We start from the raw sequence: 18,752 nt of genomic DNA, 5'->3' as shown, positions 1-18,752 counted from the left end.
GGATGAAATGTTGTGGATTTAGACGGAGGGGTGAAATTGGCGAAAAAAAGAAGTTCATATCCTTAATTTTCTATATAAAAAAAAAGGATAGGGGGTTAATTGAAAGGTAGGTACAAGTTCAAGAGGAAAATCACTAGTATACCCTTAAAGAATTTAGGGATTTATGTTCTCTATTATTTTCAGGTTGGAAAACTGTTGTTTTCTAGAAAATTTCTAGTTTTTGTGTTTGATTACTTTTTAGTTTGTCAAAGTCTGAGTCATGTTTTCATTGGAGGTGGGTGCAAGAAGGAGAGAGACGGAGAGGAAGGGGTTGTGATGGTGGGCGGTGAGGTAAGCCCGCTCAGGATAGGGGAGTATAACAACGGGTCCCACTCGTGCCACGTCAATGTTTTTAATAGAATTTTTTGACGGACTTGACAACGGGAGTAAAGGGAGACCTAAAACATCGATTAAGGGGGTACTTTGGGCCACTTAAACTTTTAGAGGATAAAGTGAGATTTGATCATAGTTTTAGGGGGCACTTCAGTAAATAAGCCTTCTTTTAACCATTAAGGTACATACATCAACTGGGAAACCACAGATGCTTCCCGTTCGGTAACATTTTTAGAGAATGTTTTCTTAAAATATTTTCAGAGAATGAAAACAAGAAAATGAATTTGCATTTTCAAGAAATGAAAATGCGTCTAGTAGATTAATAGAAAACATCTTCAGAAAACAAAAACAATGAAAACGTGTCTGGTAGTACAATTTGAAATAATAATATGTGAGTTATTTTTATGAAAACGTTTCCCATGAGAATGAAAATAACTTTTTTCTGTTTTCTACAAGTACACATGAACTTGTTTTCATTTTATGAAAGCATTCTCAGTGTTTTCTGTTTTTGGGCCACCGAACGTGTTTTTGCCTCATTTTTGTTCTCTGAAAATGAAAACAACCCCTTAAAACATTACCGAACGGGCCCTAAGTAATTTATTTTCAGTGGAAAAGCTCAACAAATTAACCTCTCTGGTGCGTTTCTATCATAACATTCTAAGTCTTCAATATAGTGATTGCCGGTGCCGATGAATGAATTTAAATTAGGGGACATCTTCCACTATTAAGAGGTAGCTCCAAGTGAATATTCCTTTCAAATTAGGACACTACTTCCCTCCTTACCTGGAAGCAACCAAGTTAAAAGCTACCATGGGCTCTAGCGAGCCTTTTTTGAAAATTAAAATATAGTAATTGTATTTTAGTGTGATTTTAGATTAATTTGCTTGCTCAATTAAGAAATAATCGCTTAGTAATACTCATGACTTTAACTCTCTACCTTTTCCTAGTTTTTTCCTATTGTTTTCTTAATTTGTTTTCACCAATATTCATTTTAACGACACCCTTTTCAATTAGGTAGTCCAAAGGGTGGGTGGTGCTGTTCATATGAAGAATGAGATTATAGCAATTTCTATTATTGTCTACATTGAAAAATAATTGCTGACAATATCGATTCATACACAATAACAAAATATTTTAATTCTCTCAAGGATCATAGGGCACAACTTGAATATGTACAATTTCAATTTTGTTGTTGAACATATTTTCATTTTGATACTATGTGTGTTTTTGGGTGCATTTCACATGTATTTATTTTATGTTAAAGCTTATTGGAAATTAGTCTATGAAGCTATGAACTAACGTAGTTTATATGCTTTAATATATATTTTATTTCTAGAAAAACTAGAAAGTACAAGAAAAATTATCATTAGATTTTAAGCCAATAACTTTAGCTAGCCCACCCGTTGAAAAATTCATAGTTCCACCATTGCCTAGAATGAGGCATTCCTACTTCAATTATAATAGTTAAATGCCAATAAAGATACAAGAAATTTATGTTCAGTGACAGTTAGTGGCGGAGCCATAGTGGGGTCGTCAGGGTTGCACGACCTCTTGGAAGCCATGGAAATAGGCTTGGATGTCCCTTGGAGCTGCTGGAGCGACCTCTTGGAGCTGCACACCAGGTGCTCGACGAAATCGCTGAAAGAGAAGGCACTGTACATCTGTCTTTTTTATTTTTTAAAACAACTCGGGCAAAATGACACTGTTTTGGGCCAGATTATTAAAGTACCCACTAGCGTATTCCCCCGAACCCAACAAACATTGTGTATGCAAAGAGTCTACAAAGTTGGCAACCATAAGATGAAACAGCAGCATAACTATTACTAGTTTCGAGAGCATGCCAATCGATACGTTCCCCATAATGTTTTGATATGTTTTGTGTGCAGTCTTAGCTAAAGAATCATCTATGGAAGTTAAAGCTGGAGAGCTATCTATTTATGAACAGGCATGATCAAATCGAATGGTTGAGCGATAAACATATATGTGTTTGACTTCAAGTCAAGTAGCAATGCATTTTCATCAATAAAAAAGTGATGGGAAAAAAGTAAAGTAGCATGATCAAATGGCCACACTACTACAAAAAGAGAAAAAGACGACCAGAAAAAGACGATGGCATAACATAAAACCGTCGTTGTATTTAAACCGACGACGGTATAAAAAAAACTGTCGTGGATAAGTGCCTTACTGTTGAATATTTTTAAAAGAAGACGCATACAAATAAAAAAGCGTCGTTTTTAAAAAAAGGATTTCTTCAGAGTTAAAATCTGACCAAAAAACAACGACAGCATGTATGAATCCACCAACGTAGAAAGTAAAGACGACGGTTTAACAAAAAAGCTGTCGTGTTAACTCCTAACTAAACACGACCAACTGTTCTTAATTCGCGGCGTATAATATAATGGAATCCACGTCTGTATACTACGACGGTGCCTTCTTTGAAAACAGCCGTCTTAATTTTTATTTCTTTTTAAGCTTTAATTATTTTTTAATTTTGGTAGCCTACGAAAATTAAAATGAGATCCCAAGAGGTATGATATCTTACCTTTGAGATCTTTGGATCCTGATGATGTATGTGTGTATGTGAGAGAGGAAGACGAGCCTCCAGAGAGACCAGAAGAACTTGGAACCCTAAATGAAAACTGAAACTGAAAGAAAGAGTCAAATTTATACAATAAATCTTTTAAACTTACGGCGGTGCTTATAGACATACCGCCGTGTAATTTAAAAAACCACGTCGGTTATTCTTTAATGGAATCCACGTTGTATAATTTTATGGAATCCACGTTGTATAATGTAATGTAATACACGTCGGTATATTACAAAAAAACGACGTGTTAAATAATATACCATGACGCGAGAGATTAATTTATCGACTTATTATTTTGGAGTATACTACGACGGTACCTACAACACTACTGTCGTGTTTATTTACCATGTCCTAAGTTCAAATTACCATCGTATGTTTTCAATTTATACATCTGCCTTCTCTGTAAACCGCCGTCTTATTTTTATAACTTTTTAAAATTAATTAATTTTTCTTTTATTTTGGTAATATCTTTCTTAACACAAAACAAAATTTAATTATCAATCCTCAACAACATTTTCATCTTAAAAGGCAAATCTCTTTGTGTTAAATATTGATCAATATTTACACAATATATGTACACAAATTTGGCAAATACATCGTGGTTTCTTTTCTGCCTTCACCCTCAGCTTGTTCAACTGTTTCTTCCTCTCATATGCAAGCTGGGCCCTCTCCTTCCTCTTGTTCTCAAGCTCCTGCACAGCCACAAATGAATATCTACTAATTTCAGAACATCAAAATCAACAAAGTGTGAAAAGCTCACTCCTCGATTCCTGGTTACATTGTAGTCCCCTTTTCCACAGTGATCAACTTCAAAACTCCTGTGTAGCAAGGGTGGAACCAGCCTTAGAACCTGTTGTGGGTTGTGCCTTTGGGGTGGGGAGAGTGGGGGCTGGGAAGAAGTTGGGAAGAAGCTTGATGTGCAAGTTCTAAGGCTGGTTCCACCCTTGCTATACAGGAGGATGTATGTAGCAAACCCATGCTTGGTCTTGTGAGGAATCATTCTGCAAACCCATTTGCTTTCAGAAAGACAATTTCTTGTGAGGAATCATTCTGCAACCCTAATTGAAAACTGAGAGTTAAAAAACGCGTGAAAAAATCATATTTAAACAAATTATCGTAAATATCCACGTCGGTTCTAATATACATAGCGACGTCATATTTGAATAATCAACGTCAGTTTAGATAAACAAGTGCCGTCATAACTACATCGGAAATCCAAAAGTCATTTGGCGCGTGTTAAAAAGAGAACGACGTCGTTTTCAGAACCCCAAAGTAACCACGTCGGTTTATTAAAATTCACAGTCGTTGAATTTCGAAGTACAACGTTAGTTTAGATAAAAAAGCGCTGTCATAACCACATCGGAATTCCAAAAGTCGTTTGGCAGTTGTGATAACCACGTCAGTTATGAATTATTTACCGTCGTTATAACTTTATAATACGGCGTTTTTTAATAAAAACGTCGTTGTATTGAACTCTGGGAAAATATATAAACTTTTCGTCACCTGACCTAATATTTTACGGTTTTCTCTCACCGATAAAGTGTCGTAGTTTCCCTCTCATTTCCCAAAAGCAGCATCATCGTCTGAATCTTCGTCTTCATCTCCAAATCACCATCTTCGTCTTCGTCTTCGTCGGAAGGAAACTTTCTTTGCACGCCAAAGGTTTTTTCTCACTCTCTTCCCTTTTTTTACATTTCATTTGAATGTCATCGTTGTCTGGAAACAAGATTCTGTCAAATTGAGGAAATCTTTCACTGGTTTGTATTAAATACATAAGTCGATACTTTCACGACGCCAAAAGACGACAGTTCTGTCTTGTTTTTGACGATAGAATGGACACACGACGGTGGTTAAAAACCGTCATGGTGTGACAATTAATACGTCGGTAACAAGATAAAACCGTCGTCTTATGGGAGAAGAACAATCGTTTTGTCTTTGTCTTTGTAAATTTTAAACCACGTCGGTTATTATGAGTAACCGACGTAGTGTATACACATTTACGTCATGAAAGATATAAAACCGTCGTCTTATTTCCATACATGGTCTAAGAGACTGTTTAATAGGACGTCGCTGTTTTAGTGTTACCGTCGTTGTTTTGTTATTATTACGTCGTTTCTGTTTAATAACCGACGTTGTTTTCCTTGCAGATTAATTAAAAATGGTTTCGAAATCTCAAAACAAGGAAGCTCAAGCGTCAAAGGCCAAATCAGGTTCAAAGGCACAAGGGGATGAAGCCAAATCAGTTTCAAAGGCTCAAGTGGAAGAAGAAAAATCAACTCAAAGCAAACCCTCGAAGAGGATGAGATTTGCCTCAACCTCCGAGAAAGACTCGAGCACAGCCACATTTGTTGAGGAGCCAAAATCCGGCCGCGGTATCAGCACAATGAGCCGTGTTGTGAAGAGGAAAATTGAGAAGGTTAAGCCTGTGGTTGAGTTCAATAAAAAGGGCAAACCACATGGCAAGGCTGCTGTTGAGATGCAGTCTTACATTGGTGTTTTGGAACGCACCAGAGTCCCTCTTGTGGACAAGAAATGGACTCAAATACCCAAGGACGTGAGGGAACAGATTTGGGAAGCTGTTCAAATGTCCTATGTTATTGGGGATACGTACAAGAACATGGTCTTGTCATCTGCCGCCAAAAAATGGAAGGATTTCAAGTATAACGTAACTAAGCATTATATCCTTCCATTCGCACATGACAGGGAAAGGTTAAGAGAAACCCCTGCGCTTTATAAGTTCATAGAGAAATCGCAATGGGATGCCTTCGTAGCTTCAAGGTTAACCCCAGATTTTGAGGCTAAGCATGATGAGCAGAAAGAGAGGAGGGAGAAATTGGAGTACAACCATAGGTTGTCTAGAAAAGGGTATGTTGGTTTGGAGGACCAATTGGTAGAAACCATGCCCGATATTGAAGAAATTGATCGAGCTGTTCTATGGAAGAAGGCAAGAGAAGATAAAACAGGAAACATCCCTGATCCAAAGGTTGCAGAGAAGGCAAAAATAATCGTAAGTCTCACTAACTCTGTTCTAAATTTGAAAAACAGAGTGTTTTATTTTGGTATAGACGTCGTTTATCTTTAAATAAGCGACGTTATAAAATAAACACCACGACGGGCTTAATTTACCGACGTTTAAAAATGAATAGGACGTCGGTTTTTGAATAAAGTAGACGTCTAGATAGAATTAATACGACGGATTAAATTCCTCTATGAACTGTATTTTTGTTTTAAGTTTACTCACGCACACACTCTCCCTCTCTCTGTCTATTTCACTGAAATTTGTGGTGCACAATTTCTGGAAAAGAATGAATATTTCAATCGAGTTTTTTCACTTCTTCATTAACATTTACGACGGTTTTATCTTATCTAGACGTTAGAATGTATATACAACGACGGTAATTTTGTGCAGCCGTATGAAATTAAGTCCTACGTCTATTTGTTCAATAGTCCGTCGTCTTACTTTAAATACTACGACGGTTTTGATTTATGTTTAAATATGTTTTATTTAGAATATACGACGGATTTTTATAAACCGACGTTGTAAATTATACACAACGACGGTATTTAAATACAGATGTTTTAAATTAATACTACGTCAGTAATTTAAGAAAACCGTCGTTGTTTATAATTTACAACGTCGGTTTATTTATCTGTTTTACACCCTGCTCAGTTTCTAACAATCTCTCTTTCTCTCTTTTAGGATGATTTGCAAAAGTAAGTCTCCGAAGGCACTCTGACTGTCTCCGGGACCAATGATGTCTTGACTCTTGCTTTGGGAACCCCCGAGCATGGTGGGAGAGTCAGAGGAGTTGGTGCTGGCGTTACCCCAACTCAGTTCTTCAATTTGCCGAAACAGCAGAGAGTGAAACTTGGTGACAAATTGAAGGAAAGTGTGAGGGAGGCAGTCAGAGAAGAGACCTTGAGGATTGAGGCGAAGTCATGGGAAACTATAATGGAAGCAGTCAGAGCAGAGAGGGAGGCTATGTTGGCATATTTCCGTACAGTAGTTCCTAATTTTGATCCCAGCCAGATGCCCAAAACCCCAATTCCTCCAATTACTTTACCCCCTCAAGATCAAAGCCCAAAAAATCCAATGTCTGATAAGGCAAGCTGCTCTGGTATCAGACCCCTAGCTTTGGAATTAGAAGATCCGAAGCCTGAAACTGATACTACTGGAAAACAGACAGAGGACACGGTAAAATCTCTGCTATTTTCTATTTCTGACTTTTAAATTTTAAATAGACGTTGCTCCTTTTAATATCCGACGTTAAAATTTAAAATAACGACGGTTTATACGTCTTCTTCTGACAAGACGCGTCGTTTTTAGTTAAATACCACGACGCTTTTACTTGTTTTGCAAATTATTGGACATTAAAAATAACGACTGTGTTTTCTGCCATCGTCTAACTCTCTTATAAACCGTCGTCTATTTCATGATTTCATTAACTGCATTTTAATTAGACGACCTTTCTATAGTATAGCGACGTTATAAATTCCACACAACGACGGTTATGTATTTACCGATGTGTATAACCTTTCCTCCGTCAGTATTTACTAGAAACCATCGTTTATATTATATACCACGTCTGTTTTTTGGGTTAAGTTAGAGTCGTTTATTTTAGTTCACACACAAACTAACTTATATTTCTTTATGTATTTCTTGTAACAGGATCTCTTAAAGCTAGACATGCCACCTCCTCTGTTAGCCTTATGCCAACACGTCCAGACCAAGTTGTTGCCTACTAAGGAGGCTGTGACAGTTCACATGCCCAAGGAAGTGTTTGTCTTTGAGCATGATACCTTCCTCTTACCTGATGATATTTTGCAGTTTGGTTCCATGGTTGAGATTGCAACCACAGTGATATCAGTATACATGAGGTAAATTAAAATCCCATTTTGTTTTACATTTCCCTTTCTTTTAAATTAAAATCTCATTGAATTGACTTTCATATATTTAGGTTCCTATTTGACTATTTAAAAATGGCAAATATGGTAAACCTTGTTGGCCTCGTGGACCCTGGGCTAGTGAGCTCTCAATCTGGATCAATATCAGACAGAATCAAAAACCTGTCAAACCGCCTGAACACAGCAGATGGGAATCAATTTTTCTTGGTCCCTTATAATCCAGGGTTAGTACCGTTTAAAGTATTTTTCTAAGCTTGTAATATTTTTCTTTGTAGTACTACTATTTAACCTATATGAATCATTATGTGCAGGGGTCATTGGGTGATGGTAATTGTGAGACCAGCAACGGAGACTGCCTATTACATGAATTCACTGCCAAAACGCATGGTTGACGATGACATGAAAAATATAGTGAATACGTAAGTTGATTTCTTCTGATCTAAGATTTTTTTTCCTTTAAAGTATTTAAATATACGACAGTTTTTAATAATACCGACGTTATAATGAACATATAACGACGGTACGTTATTACCGACGTGTTAAATAATTTATTACGTCCGTATTTTCTTAAAAACGTCGTTTCAATCATACTACCACGTTGTTTGGGTTTTATTTAAGAACGTTTTAATTTTTTCTGCTCAATTTTTTGTTATACGACGTTTTACTCTTACCGACATTATAATGTTATACAACGACGGTAAGTTTTTACCGCCGTTTGAAACAAAATATCACGTCTTTTTTTAAAAAAACTCCGTCGTTTTGACTGATTTACCACGACGGTTACTATTTGTATTTAAATTTTTTGTTTTGTCATTAACACCCTTTGTTTTCTTGTATAACAGGTCAATTAAAATGTTTAACATTCATATAAACAAAAATTCACGTAAACAGCAGGCCATTTGGAAAAATCCACACGGCACTCCTGAACAACCAACAAGTGTAGAGTGTGGCTATTACGTGATGCGATTCATGAGAGACACAATTCATGATCCAGACCTAAATTTCGAGAATAAGGTAAAACGCAAAATTTTAGATATACTTTCTTTATTTTACTACGTCAGATTTTTGTTTAAAACTGTCGTTTGTATCTTTATAACACGTCGGTTTTTTGGTTTATTTTGCAGTTTGGGAAGAAAAAAGATAAAGTTCAGTATGAACAAGAGGATATTGACGAAATTAGGCATGAATGGGCAGAATACGTGAACAACTTATTACCGAAGGATAATTGATGTACATAAATATTTATGAACAATGTTTAGGTTTATTTTAGTTTATTTAAAATGTACATAAATATTTTGTTGTAATCAAGCGAACAAACATCAAAAAAATTAAATTTTGTTTTAAAACTTGTTTAGTTCCCAAACACCGACGTCTGATTCTAATTTACACGTCTCATACGTGTACACAATGGTCGTCTTGCTGTAACTGGAAATATAACATCGACGGCAATTCTTAAAAACGACATGTAATAGTCATAAAAACGACGGTTTATAATTAATTCATCTTGTATAAATGAATTTTGTACTTATATACTAAGTTGGTTAGTATAACCTTATCGACGTCTTAATAATATACAAAGGCGGATATTCTTAAACATACGCCTTTGTATATTTAAACAACGTCGGTTATATACACTAAAATGACGTGGTAATACGATAATCACCACTACAAAAAAAGAAATAGACGACGGGGATCCACCGTCGTTGTAATGCTTTGAAATCCGTCGTTAAATCGACCGCCGTCTATTTGGGGATCCACCATCGTTGTAATGCTTTTATACGTTTATTTATGATATTTAAAAAACAGTCATCTTTACTTCACAATAGATGACCCTTTTTTTAAAAAACCGTCATCTTTACATATAATAGATGACCATTTTTTTTAAAAACCGTCATCTTTACATATAATAGACGACCCTTTTTAAAAAAAAAAACGTCATCTTTACCTATAATAGACGACCTTTTTTTTTAATAAAAATTGTCGTTAATTATCTGTAAAGATCATGATTTATTATAAAAACCGTCGTCTAATAAGTTCCCAAATTGCTACATTTGAGTTCTTTTTGATTTCCTATGATGCTATACAACGATTTTAACTAGAAAACCAACCATAATGCTTTATTAATGAATATATACACTCAAAAATAGTTTCTTTCATGAAACTTGAAGATTCAATAGTTATTACATAGTTAACCAATCTTTATTCTACAACAAACATAATTCCTAACAAGACCTATGAACTCCTAATCCAAGCCTTCCTCATCCAAACATACAAATGATGCACAACTGAAGTCTCCTCCATCATCCCTATAAATAAATCAAAATGACAAAGAGAGAAAAAAAAGTTAAGATTATAAACATAAAAAATTAGGTGGAAGAGAAATTTTACCATTGGACCATATTTCCATAGAAAACTTGTAAAATGAGCATAAAAAAGACCATCGAGAACCCGCAAAAGAAAAAATATATAAATAAAATGATAGTGAAATGAGAAGGTAACAAATTTTCAACAACAAAAAAACATACGACTCACATAGAAAACCTGCAAAAGAAAAAGTTATAAATATGCGAGCTTCCTCCTCATCTCCTAATAATCAAATCAGAAAATCTAAAAAGAAACCAGAAATATAAAAAAAATATATGTAAACAAACCAGACAAATCAAGAGAGACAGAAAATTTGAAATCAGGGAGACAAAGAACATACTAGAAACGCAAAGAGACTAATCCAGAATTCACTAGCAAGATATAGAAGGGTATTGAGAGATTAGGTGACTTTCAAATCAAACCTTTCAACCAGCTTTGATTCTCAAATACAGAACCTCCCTCTACATCTTATGGATCTGCGAAAATCTCTCAACTCTTTCATTGATATCAATTTTTTGATGATTTTGTAGAGAGTTTCATGAGGGAGTGCAGGAGGGTTTCAAGGAGGGAGAGAGAAGGTTTTCAGAGATGGGGGAAAATCTAAAAATTTGTCGAGCGTGAATTCACTTAAGTAGCCTTTTTTTAGCGTGTTTTAAAAGACGACGCTTGTTAATGAGAGATGAGGTTTTCAAAGACGGGTGAAAATTTGAAAATTTGTCGAGCGCAAATTCACTTAAGCGGCCATTTTTTAGCTTGTTTTAAAAGACGACGTTTTTTTTTTAAAAAAAAGCGTCATCTTTACATATAATAGACGACCCATTTTTAAAAAACCGTCATCCTTACTTCACAATAGACGACCTTTTTTACAAAAAAAGCATCATCTTTACATATAATAGACGACCATTTTTAAAAAAAAACCGTCGTCTTTACATATAATAGACGACGGTTTTTTTTATAAAAAGCGTCATCTTTACATATAATAGACGACCCTTTTTAAAAAAAAACCGTCATCTTTACTTCACAATAGACGACCCTTTTTTACAAAAAAGCGTCATCTTTACATATAATAGACGATCCTTTTTAAAAAAAACCGTCATCTTTACATATAATAGACGACAGTTTTTTCAAAACAACCATGTCTTTACCAAAAAAAGGACACTTGATTTTTAAAAGACGACGCTTGTCATATCTGCTGTCGTCGTTTTTTGGTCAGATTTTAACTCTGAAGAAAACCTTTTTAATAAGACGACGCTTTTTTATTTGTGTGCGTCGTTATAAAAAAATATTCAATAGTACCTCCGTTTTTTAGTTGTTTAAGTCACTTATCCACGATGGTTTTTTTGTTACCGTCGTCTTTTTACACACAACGACGGTTTTTTCTTCTACCGTCGTCTTTTTCTGGTCGTCTTTTTCACTTTTTGTAGTAGTGAATCCACGTCGGTTATCCAAAAAAAGACGTCATTTTCTATTAGTTTCGACGTCTAATAATTTTATGACGTCAGTTTGTGATGTTTAACGTCGTTGTAAAAGCATACAACGTTGGATAGGTCATTTTTCATTTAATTTTTAATGACTTTTATATTTTATTTAATTCCATATTAAATTCAAAACTAAATCCAAAAATTAAACTGAAAACTACCAAGCATTGAAATATGGCCTGAAAAATGTAATTTTAGTTTTCAAAGTTCAAATGATAACAAAATTCAAACAAATTTAGAGACAAAGCATGGTACTCCTTATACTTTACATAACATAACCCTAAAGTTTATGTGATCCATTGGTGCCCATAAATTCAAAATTATGAAATCCATATTTTAGCCTACTATTGTAGAAGGCATTGTTGTAAGGAGTCCATAGCAATTTTCAGTTCATTTTTCTCATACTTGTGTATTTTTTTAAAATTATTGTAAAATTTAGGGTTTAGGGTTTTTTGAAACGACGCCGGTTTTCTCCCTCTGTTTTTGGTCAACTACATAAACGAAGACTAATTGAATTCGGTTTACTACGTCGGTTATTAAATAGCGACGTCCGTTATGTTTACAACGTCGGTCTTATATAGAAACCGCCGTTGTAAGTAAGCATTAGACGTCCATGTAAGTATTGACCGTCATCGTTGAGAAACGCGGTACTTTAAAATTTTTGACCGCGACCTAAAATTTTCAGAATTTTCCTTTAACCCTCAAATAGTTCATTCTCTCTCTTCAACATAAATTTGTCTGAAAGTTTTCGCTCTCTCTCAAGTAGTTGTTATGTTCTCCCAGCTCTCTCTCAATATCCATGTAAGTACAACTCTAGTCCCTTTAACCCTAATTCTCTCAGCTCTCTCTCAAGCTTTTGTTATATTCTCTCAGCTCTCTCTCAAAGCATTGGGTACGTAGATTCTCCAAGCTCTCTCTCAAAGCATTGGGTACGTAGATTCTCCAAGCTCTCTCTCAAGCAGTTGTTATATTCTCGCAGCTCTCTCTCAATATCCATGTAAGTACAACCCTAGTCCCTTTAACCCTAATCTCTTCTTAAATCCATAAATGTTTTCGTTGGTAGCTATAGGTTCTTAATTGGTAGCTATATTAGGGTTCTTTTATGTTTTGGTGTTTGCATTCTTGTAATAATTGCTCTTTGTTTGGGTTCTTTTATGTTTGTTTGGCCATGGGTTCTTGGAAAAGGAATGGGGATGGGAGATTTAAGCTGTTTTTTTTTAACTACGACGACGGTTGACGGATCAAACCGTCGTCCAAATGTTTATTATACGTCGGTTGTTCATTTACTCCCGTCGTCTGAGTTTTAAGCCGCAACTGGTAGCCTAAAGACGACTGTTTCTCCATTAAACGTCGTCTTTAGGTTACCAGAACCCCGTTCAAATTTCTGGATTTGGGTATCTTGATGACGACGGTGACTATAGATGCCGTCGTCTGAATTTATATTAAACGACGATTATTTTGTTCAAACCGTCGTCTTGTCCATGTTTTATATTTAATTTTCATTTTGTTCTCTGCTATTTGAATGAGGTAGTGTTTCATTGCTGGTCTTTCCCCTTTAATATATATTTATATGAATTTTATAGAGTGTGAGATGGATAAGTCATGGATGCATGCGGATAGAAGATCGAAGGCATATGAGTTAGGGGTGGAAGGATTTTTGAATTTTGCGTCAGAAAATCTTGGAAATACAACTGAGATTCGTTGTCCATGTGTTAAATGTGGGAATATTCGATTGTTTGGGGTTGGAATTATAAGGGAACACTTATACTTTAATGGAATTGACCAAAGCTATAAGATTTGGAGATGGCACGGAGAACCTTGGGCATGGACTACCAATGCTAGTAGAAATGTGGAAGAAGATGAGCAAAGTAGGTTCAGTTATGTTTCTGAAGAATTAGGGATGGATGATAATGATTTTGCCAATATTGGATCTGATCCTTATGAGTTTGCCAATGTGATTGGGGATGGCGATGAACCCTTGTACCCTGGTTGCAGTAAGTACACGAAGTTGTCGGCTTTGGTTAAGTTATATAATTTGAAAGCAAAACATGGGATGAGTGATGTTTGCTTTACAGAATTATTGATACTTCAAGGAGAATTTCTTCCAGAAGGAAATACACTACCTTCCTCTATGTACGAGGCAAAAACGACTTTGTCTGCTTTAGGGATGAGTTATGAGAAAATCCACGCATGTCCCAATGACTGCATTTTGTATCGGAAGGAGTATGAGAATGCAACTAATTGTCCTACTTGTGGTATCTCAAGGTGGAAGGAAACCAAAGACGGGTTCTTGAAAGAGGGTGTGGCAGCGAAGGTGGTGTGGTATTTTCCTCCAATTCTAAGGTTGAAAATGATGTTTCAATCACATAAGACAGCTAAGAGTTTGACTTGGCATGCTGCAAGAAAATCAGTTGACGGTTATATATCTCATCCAGCGGATTCCCCGTCTTGGAAACTTGTTGATGAAAAATGGCCCGACTTTGGTAATGAGCCAAGAAACTTGAGATTGGCTCTCTCATCTGATGGATTCAATCCCCACAATTCTTTAAGTAGCAGATACAGTTGTTGGCCAGTTATGTTAGTTACATATAATCTCCCACCATGGCTATGCATGAAGCGGAAGTTCATGATGTTGACCTTACTGATTTCCGGTCCTAAACAGCCCGGAAATGATATAGACGTCTACTTAGAGCCTTTGTTGATGATTTGAAATCTCTGTGGGATGGGATTAGAGGAGTGTATGATGCCCACATAGGAGAATACTTTACACTCAGAGGTGTATTACTGTGGACAATTAATGATTTTCCTGCCTATGGAAACTTATCTGGTTGTGTCGTTAAAGGATATAAAGCTTGTCCAATATGCGGCGATGATACACCTAGTCACAGGTTGAAAAATGGCCACAAAATTTGTTACATTGGGCATAGAAAGTGGTTACCAATCAATCATCCATATAGGAGGCAACGTGCAGCTTTTAATGGGAAACCTGAATATGGCATGCCTCCCGAGCCATTAATAGGAGAAGAAGTGCTGCATATGGTTGAAGATATTAATTACTTATGGGGCTCGAAAAATGGGGGAAGTGTTGGTGAGAATGATGGTGACAGAGTTTGTTGGAAGAAGAAATCAAAATTCTTTGATCTTGAGTATTGGAAATACCTCCCTGTGAGGCATGCCCTAGATGTTATGCACATTGAGAAGAATGTTTACGATAGTATCATTGGTACATTACTAGAGATCCCTGGAAAAAATAAAGATGGGATTGCTGCTCGGTTAGACTTATTGAACATGGGGGTAAAAATTGATTTGCAACCCGAGTATGGAGAAAGACGTACTCACTTGCCTCCAGGGCCTTGGAATTTGTCAAGAGCAAAGAAGAGAGCGGTTTGCAATTCTTTTTATGGTATGAAGGTTCCTGAAGGTTATTCTTCAAATATAAAAAATCTTGTATCTTTAAAAGATTCAAGACTTCTTGGCCTTAAATCTCATGATTGTCATACTTTGATGCAACAATTGCTCCCTGTGGCAACTCGTTCTGTTTTGGAGAAGCCTGCAAGGTATGCAATAACTCGATTGTGCTTCTTCTTCAATGCTATATGTGCAAAGATGGTAGATGTTTCCAAGCTAGATAAGTTGGAAGAAGATGTAGTAGTTACTTTGTGTTTACTTGAGAAGTACTTTCCCCCTTCATTCTTTGATATCATGGTTCATCTAGTAGTACATCTTGTCAGAGAAGTTCGTCTATGTGGGCCAGTACATTTTAGATGGATGTATCCGTTTGAAAGATATATGAAAGTGCTAAAGGGGTATGTTCAGAATCGTACTCGTCCCGAAGGTTGAATTGCTGAGCGGTATATAACTGAAGAAGCTGTAGAGTTTTGTACCGAGCATTTATCTGATGTTAGTACAGTTGGAGTGCCTTCAAGCCAGAATATGGGAGTTTCAAAGCCATTATCAGGTTGCACAGTGAGCTTAGTTGATATGGACTTGTTGAACCAGGCACATCTATATGTCTTGGAGAATACGGAGGAAGTCCTACCTTATATCGAGTATGTATGAGTTTAATTTTTCATATGTAGCCATTTTAAATATTATTACTCCTTATGTTTATCTTATATACAAGGGACCGTAATGCGTATTTTTTTCGTGTCAATTGTAGGGAACATATGATCCACATCAAGACCACTTATCCGAAATTTAGAAAGAGAACAAAGTGGCTACAAGATAAGCACAATAGCACTTTCATTCAATGGCTACGCTTTAAGGTATATATGTTATTGAATGACATATTGAACTTATTTGAATTTTCTTTCTTTCTATATATATGTTAGATTGAATTAAGATATATGTTTAATTTGCAGGTTCAAAGTGAATTTAATGGGGAAGACAATAATGGCATATCAGAAAATTTGAGGTGGTTAGCAGCTGGTCCAAGCATGGCAGTGCCATCATATAGGAGCTATCTTATTAATGGTGTCAAATTTAACACCAAGGCACTAGATGATGTCCGAACTATCCAAAATAGTGGAGTTTATTTACTTGCACATACTATGCAAGTTGCTAGTGCCAAGGATAAAAACCCTATTGTCTCCAATATGGGTTTTTATGGGGTTATTCAAGAAATTTGGGATCTTGACTACCAAAAGTTTAGAATCCCAGTCTTGAGGTGTGATTGGATAGATAACACTTCAGGCCTTATAGTCGATGAACTTGGATTTATCCTTGTAGATCTTAGTAAAATTGGACATAGGAATGACCAATTTGTTATGGCTTCTCAAGTCAAACAAGTATTTTTTGTTGACGACCCAATGCATCGTGGTTGGTCGGTAGTGTTATCAATGCCTAATAGAGAATATAATGATGTTATTGGTGATGATGTGCTAGGTGATATTAGAATTGAGTGTGAGCCATTTACTAGAGGGATACCAAATGTTGACACATTTGATGACCTAGTGGGTGAGTTTGGGAGTGAGAATATTAGAGATGGGTGTGAAGATATATGGATTGATTGATTGTTGTAATGTATGACATTAGTTATGCAGTTAATTGTATGACATTAATTCATTGCTCTGTATATCATTTTAATTCCGATAACATTTTCATTTTGCAGGCTCTGGGCACGACAAATCAAAAATTAAAAATAATCGGTTAAATCTGAAAATACGACGGTCACGTTACAAAAATCGCAAAAAGAGACGTCTACAAAACAACCAACGTCGGGTTTTCACAACCGACGTGGAATGACAACGCAAAAATGAAATAAAACCCGCCATTTGAAAAAGAAAACACGTCGGTTAATTAAAATTCATTTCAAAACGGTTAATAAATATTTAAAACAACGACGGTAAATAAAATAATCAACGACGAACAATAAAGTATAACACGACGACAGAGTTCAAACCGACGAATTTACGAATATAGTCAATTGATGATTAACGTCGTAAAAACATTGTTGCACGTCAGTTATAATTAAACAATTGACATCTCGGAGAATACACACGTCAAAAAAGGTTATAAAAGGGACTTAACAAAGACTAGCCACGTCATGGAATAAATAAATAACCGACGTTGTAAAATACTAACAACGTCCTAAAATGTGACTCCTAGGCCGTAGTAAATGGATTAAACATGACAGGTATATTAATTAACCGACATGTAATCATATAACAACGTCGAATAATTGAATTCTTGGGACATAGTAAATTATAACCATGACCTTCATTTTAAAATAACTGACGTCAAATCCATAACTCAAGGCATTTCATTACTTTTTAACGACGGTTAGTATAAAAGCAATGACGTCTCAGAGATTACACACGTCTAAGTGGCTCACAAAAGAGACTTTTAAAATGCCAACCACGTCAAAGTCTACAACCACCGACGTTGTAAACTACTAACAACGTCTTAAAATGTGACTCCTAGGCCGTAGTAAATGGATTAAACATGACAGGTATTTTAATTAACCGACGTGTAATGTTAAATTCACGTCGTTTGTTTCTATGTACAAGCCGTCAAAATAATTTTCAACGTCTGTGGTGACCTAAAGGGTCGTGGTTATGTTTTGTTTTACGTCAGTTCAAGTAAATATACGCCACGTTAAATATTTAAGACGTAACTTTTTTTGACAAAAGTGACGTCTAATTTACCATGTTATATGTTTAGACGTCAGTTTTTTAATTTAGTGAACATAGTATTTATTAACCACGACGGTTTCTACGTTTTACACGTCGGTTTTGTTTTATTTAGAGATGTTGATAAAAATATTTACGTCTGGTTTGTAGTTGTTTTTGACATTTAACATTATTTAAACGTCTGTGTTTTACTAAAACCGTCGTCTAATATAGTCGAAAGTTGTCTTTTTATGCTTTTATGTATGAAATCGACGTCGGTTTTAGTGTTTTTTATGACGTGTAATATATTAACCACGTCGGTTATTTGCCGTCGTTATTTCATGTGTTAAAAGACGGCGGTCGATTTCTCATCGGTTGTAAAACATGATACACGACGGTGGATTCCCGTCATCTATTTCGTTTTTTGTAGTAGTGCCATTGGACGTTTTCAGCTCGTTTTTGGGATTTCCTCAATTCTTCGATGTCTTGCTCTAACTTTTGAGTTCCTGTTATGTAGAAATTGTTTTGGCACCACATGTATATTTCCTTTGTCGTCTTGAGAATTCACATTTAATGTTGTGCTATGATATATTTTTAGAAAATTTGGCTGGGGAAGATTATTTAATTTTTAATAGCCATTTAGCTCATCCGTGGCTCAATAATTATAGTGTACTACATCATTGATTGTTTTGTTCCTTCGTAACAATGAAATAAGATTTTTTTTCTTTCCTTTCTCATGGTTTCATTAGTAAATTAAATTTTATCTTTGTATTGAATATGCAATTTAACAGTGATTGATTACATCTGGTTGATTGTTATATGTGGAAGTACTATCTTTTTAGTGTTTTTTTTTTCTCAAGATTTTTTGACATTTTTACACTACGACCCTGTAAGGTCACAATCCTGCACCCGCCACTGGTGACAGTGCTAGAAGTA

General features: G+C 35.6%; 1 pseudogene; it reads left to right on the top strand.

The window, feature by feature from the left end:
* The first annotated feature begins 15,111 nt into the window (after positions 1–15,111).
* LOC148296719 (uncharacterized) lies at positions 15,112–16,750 on the top strand (annotated as a pseudogene).
* The last annotated feature ends 2,002 nt before the right edge of the window (positions 16,751–18,752 follow it).

This window comes from Prunus avium, chromosome 2, assembly GCF_965620075.1.
Source record: "Prunus avium chromosome 2, drPruAviu1.hap1.1, whole genome shotgun sequence".
Classification (NCBI taxonomy): domain Eukaryota; kingdom Viridiplantae; phylum Streptophyta; class Magnoliopsida; order Rosales; family Rosaceae; genus Prunus; species Prunus avium.
This window is presented reverse-complemented; position numbering and strand designations above follow the sequence as displayed.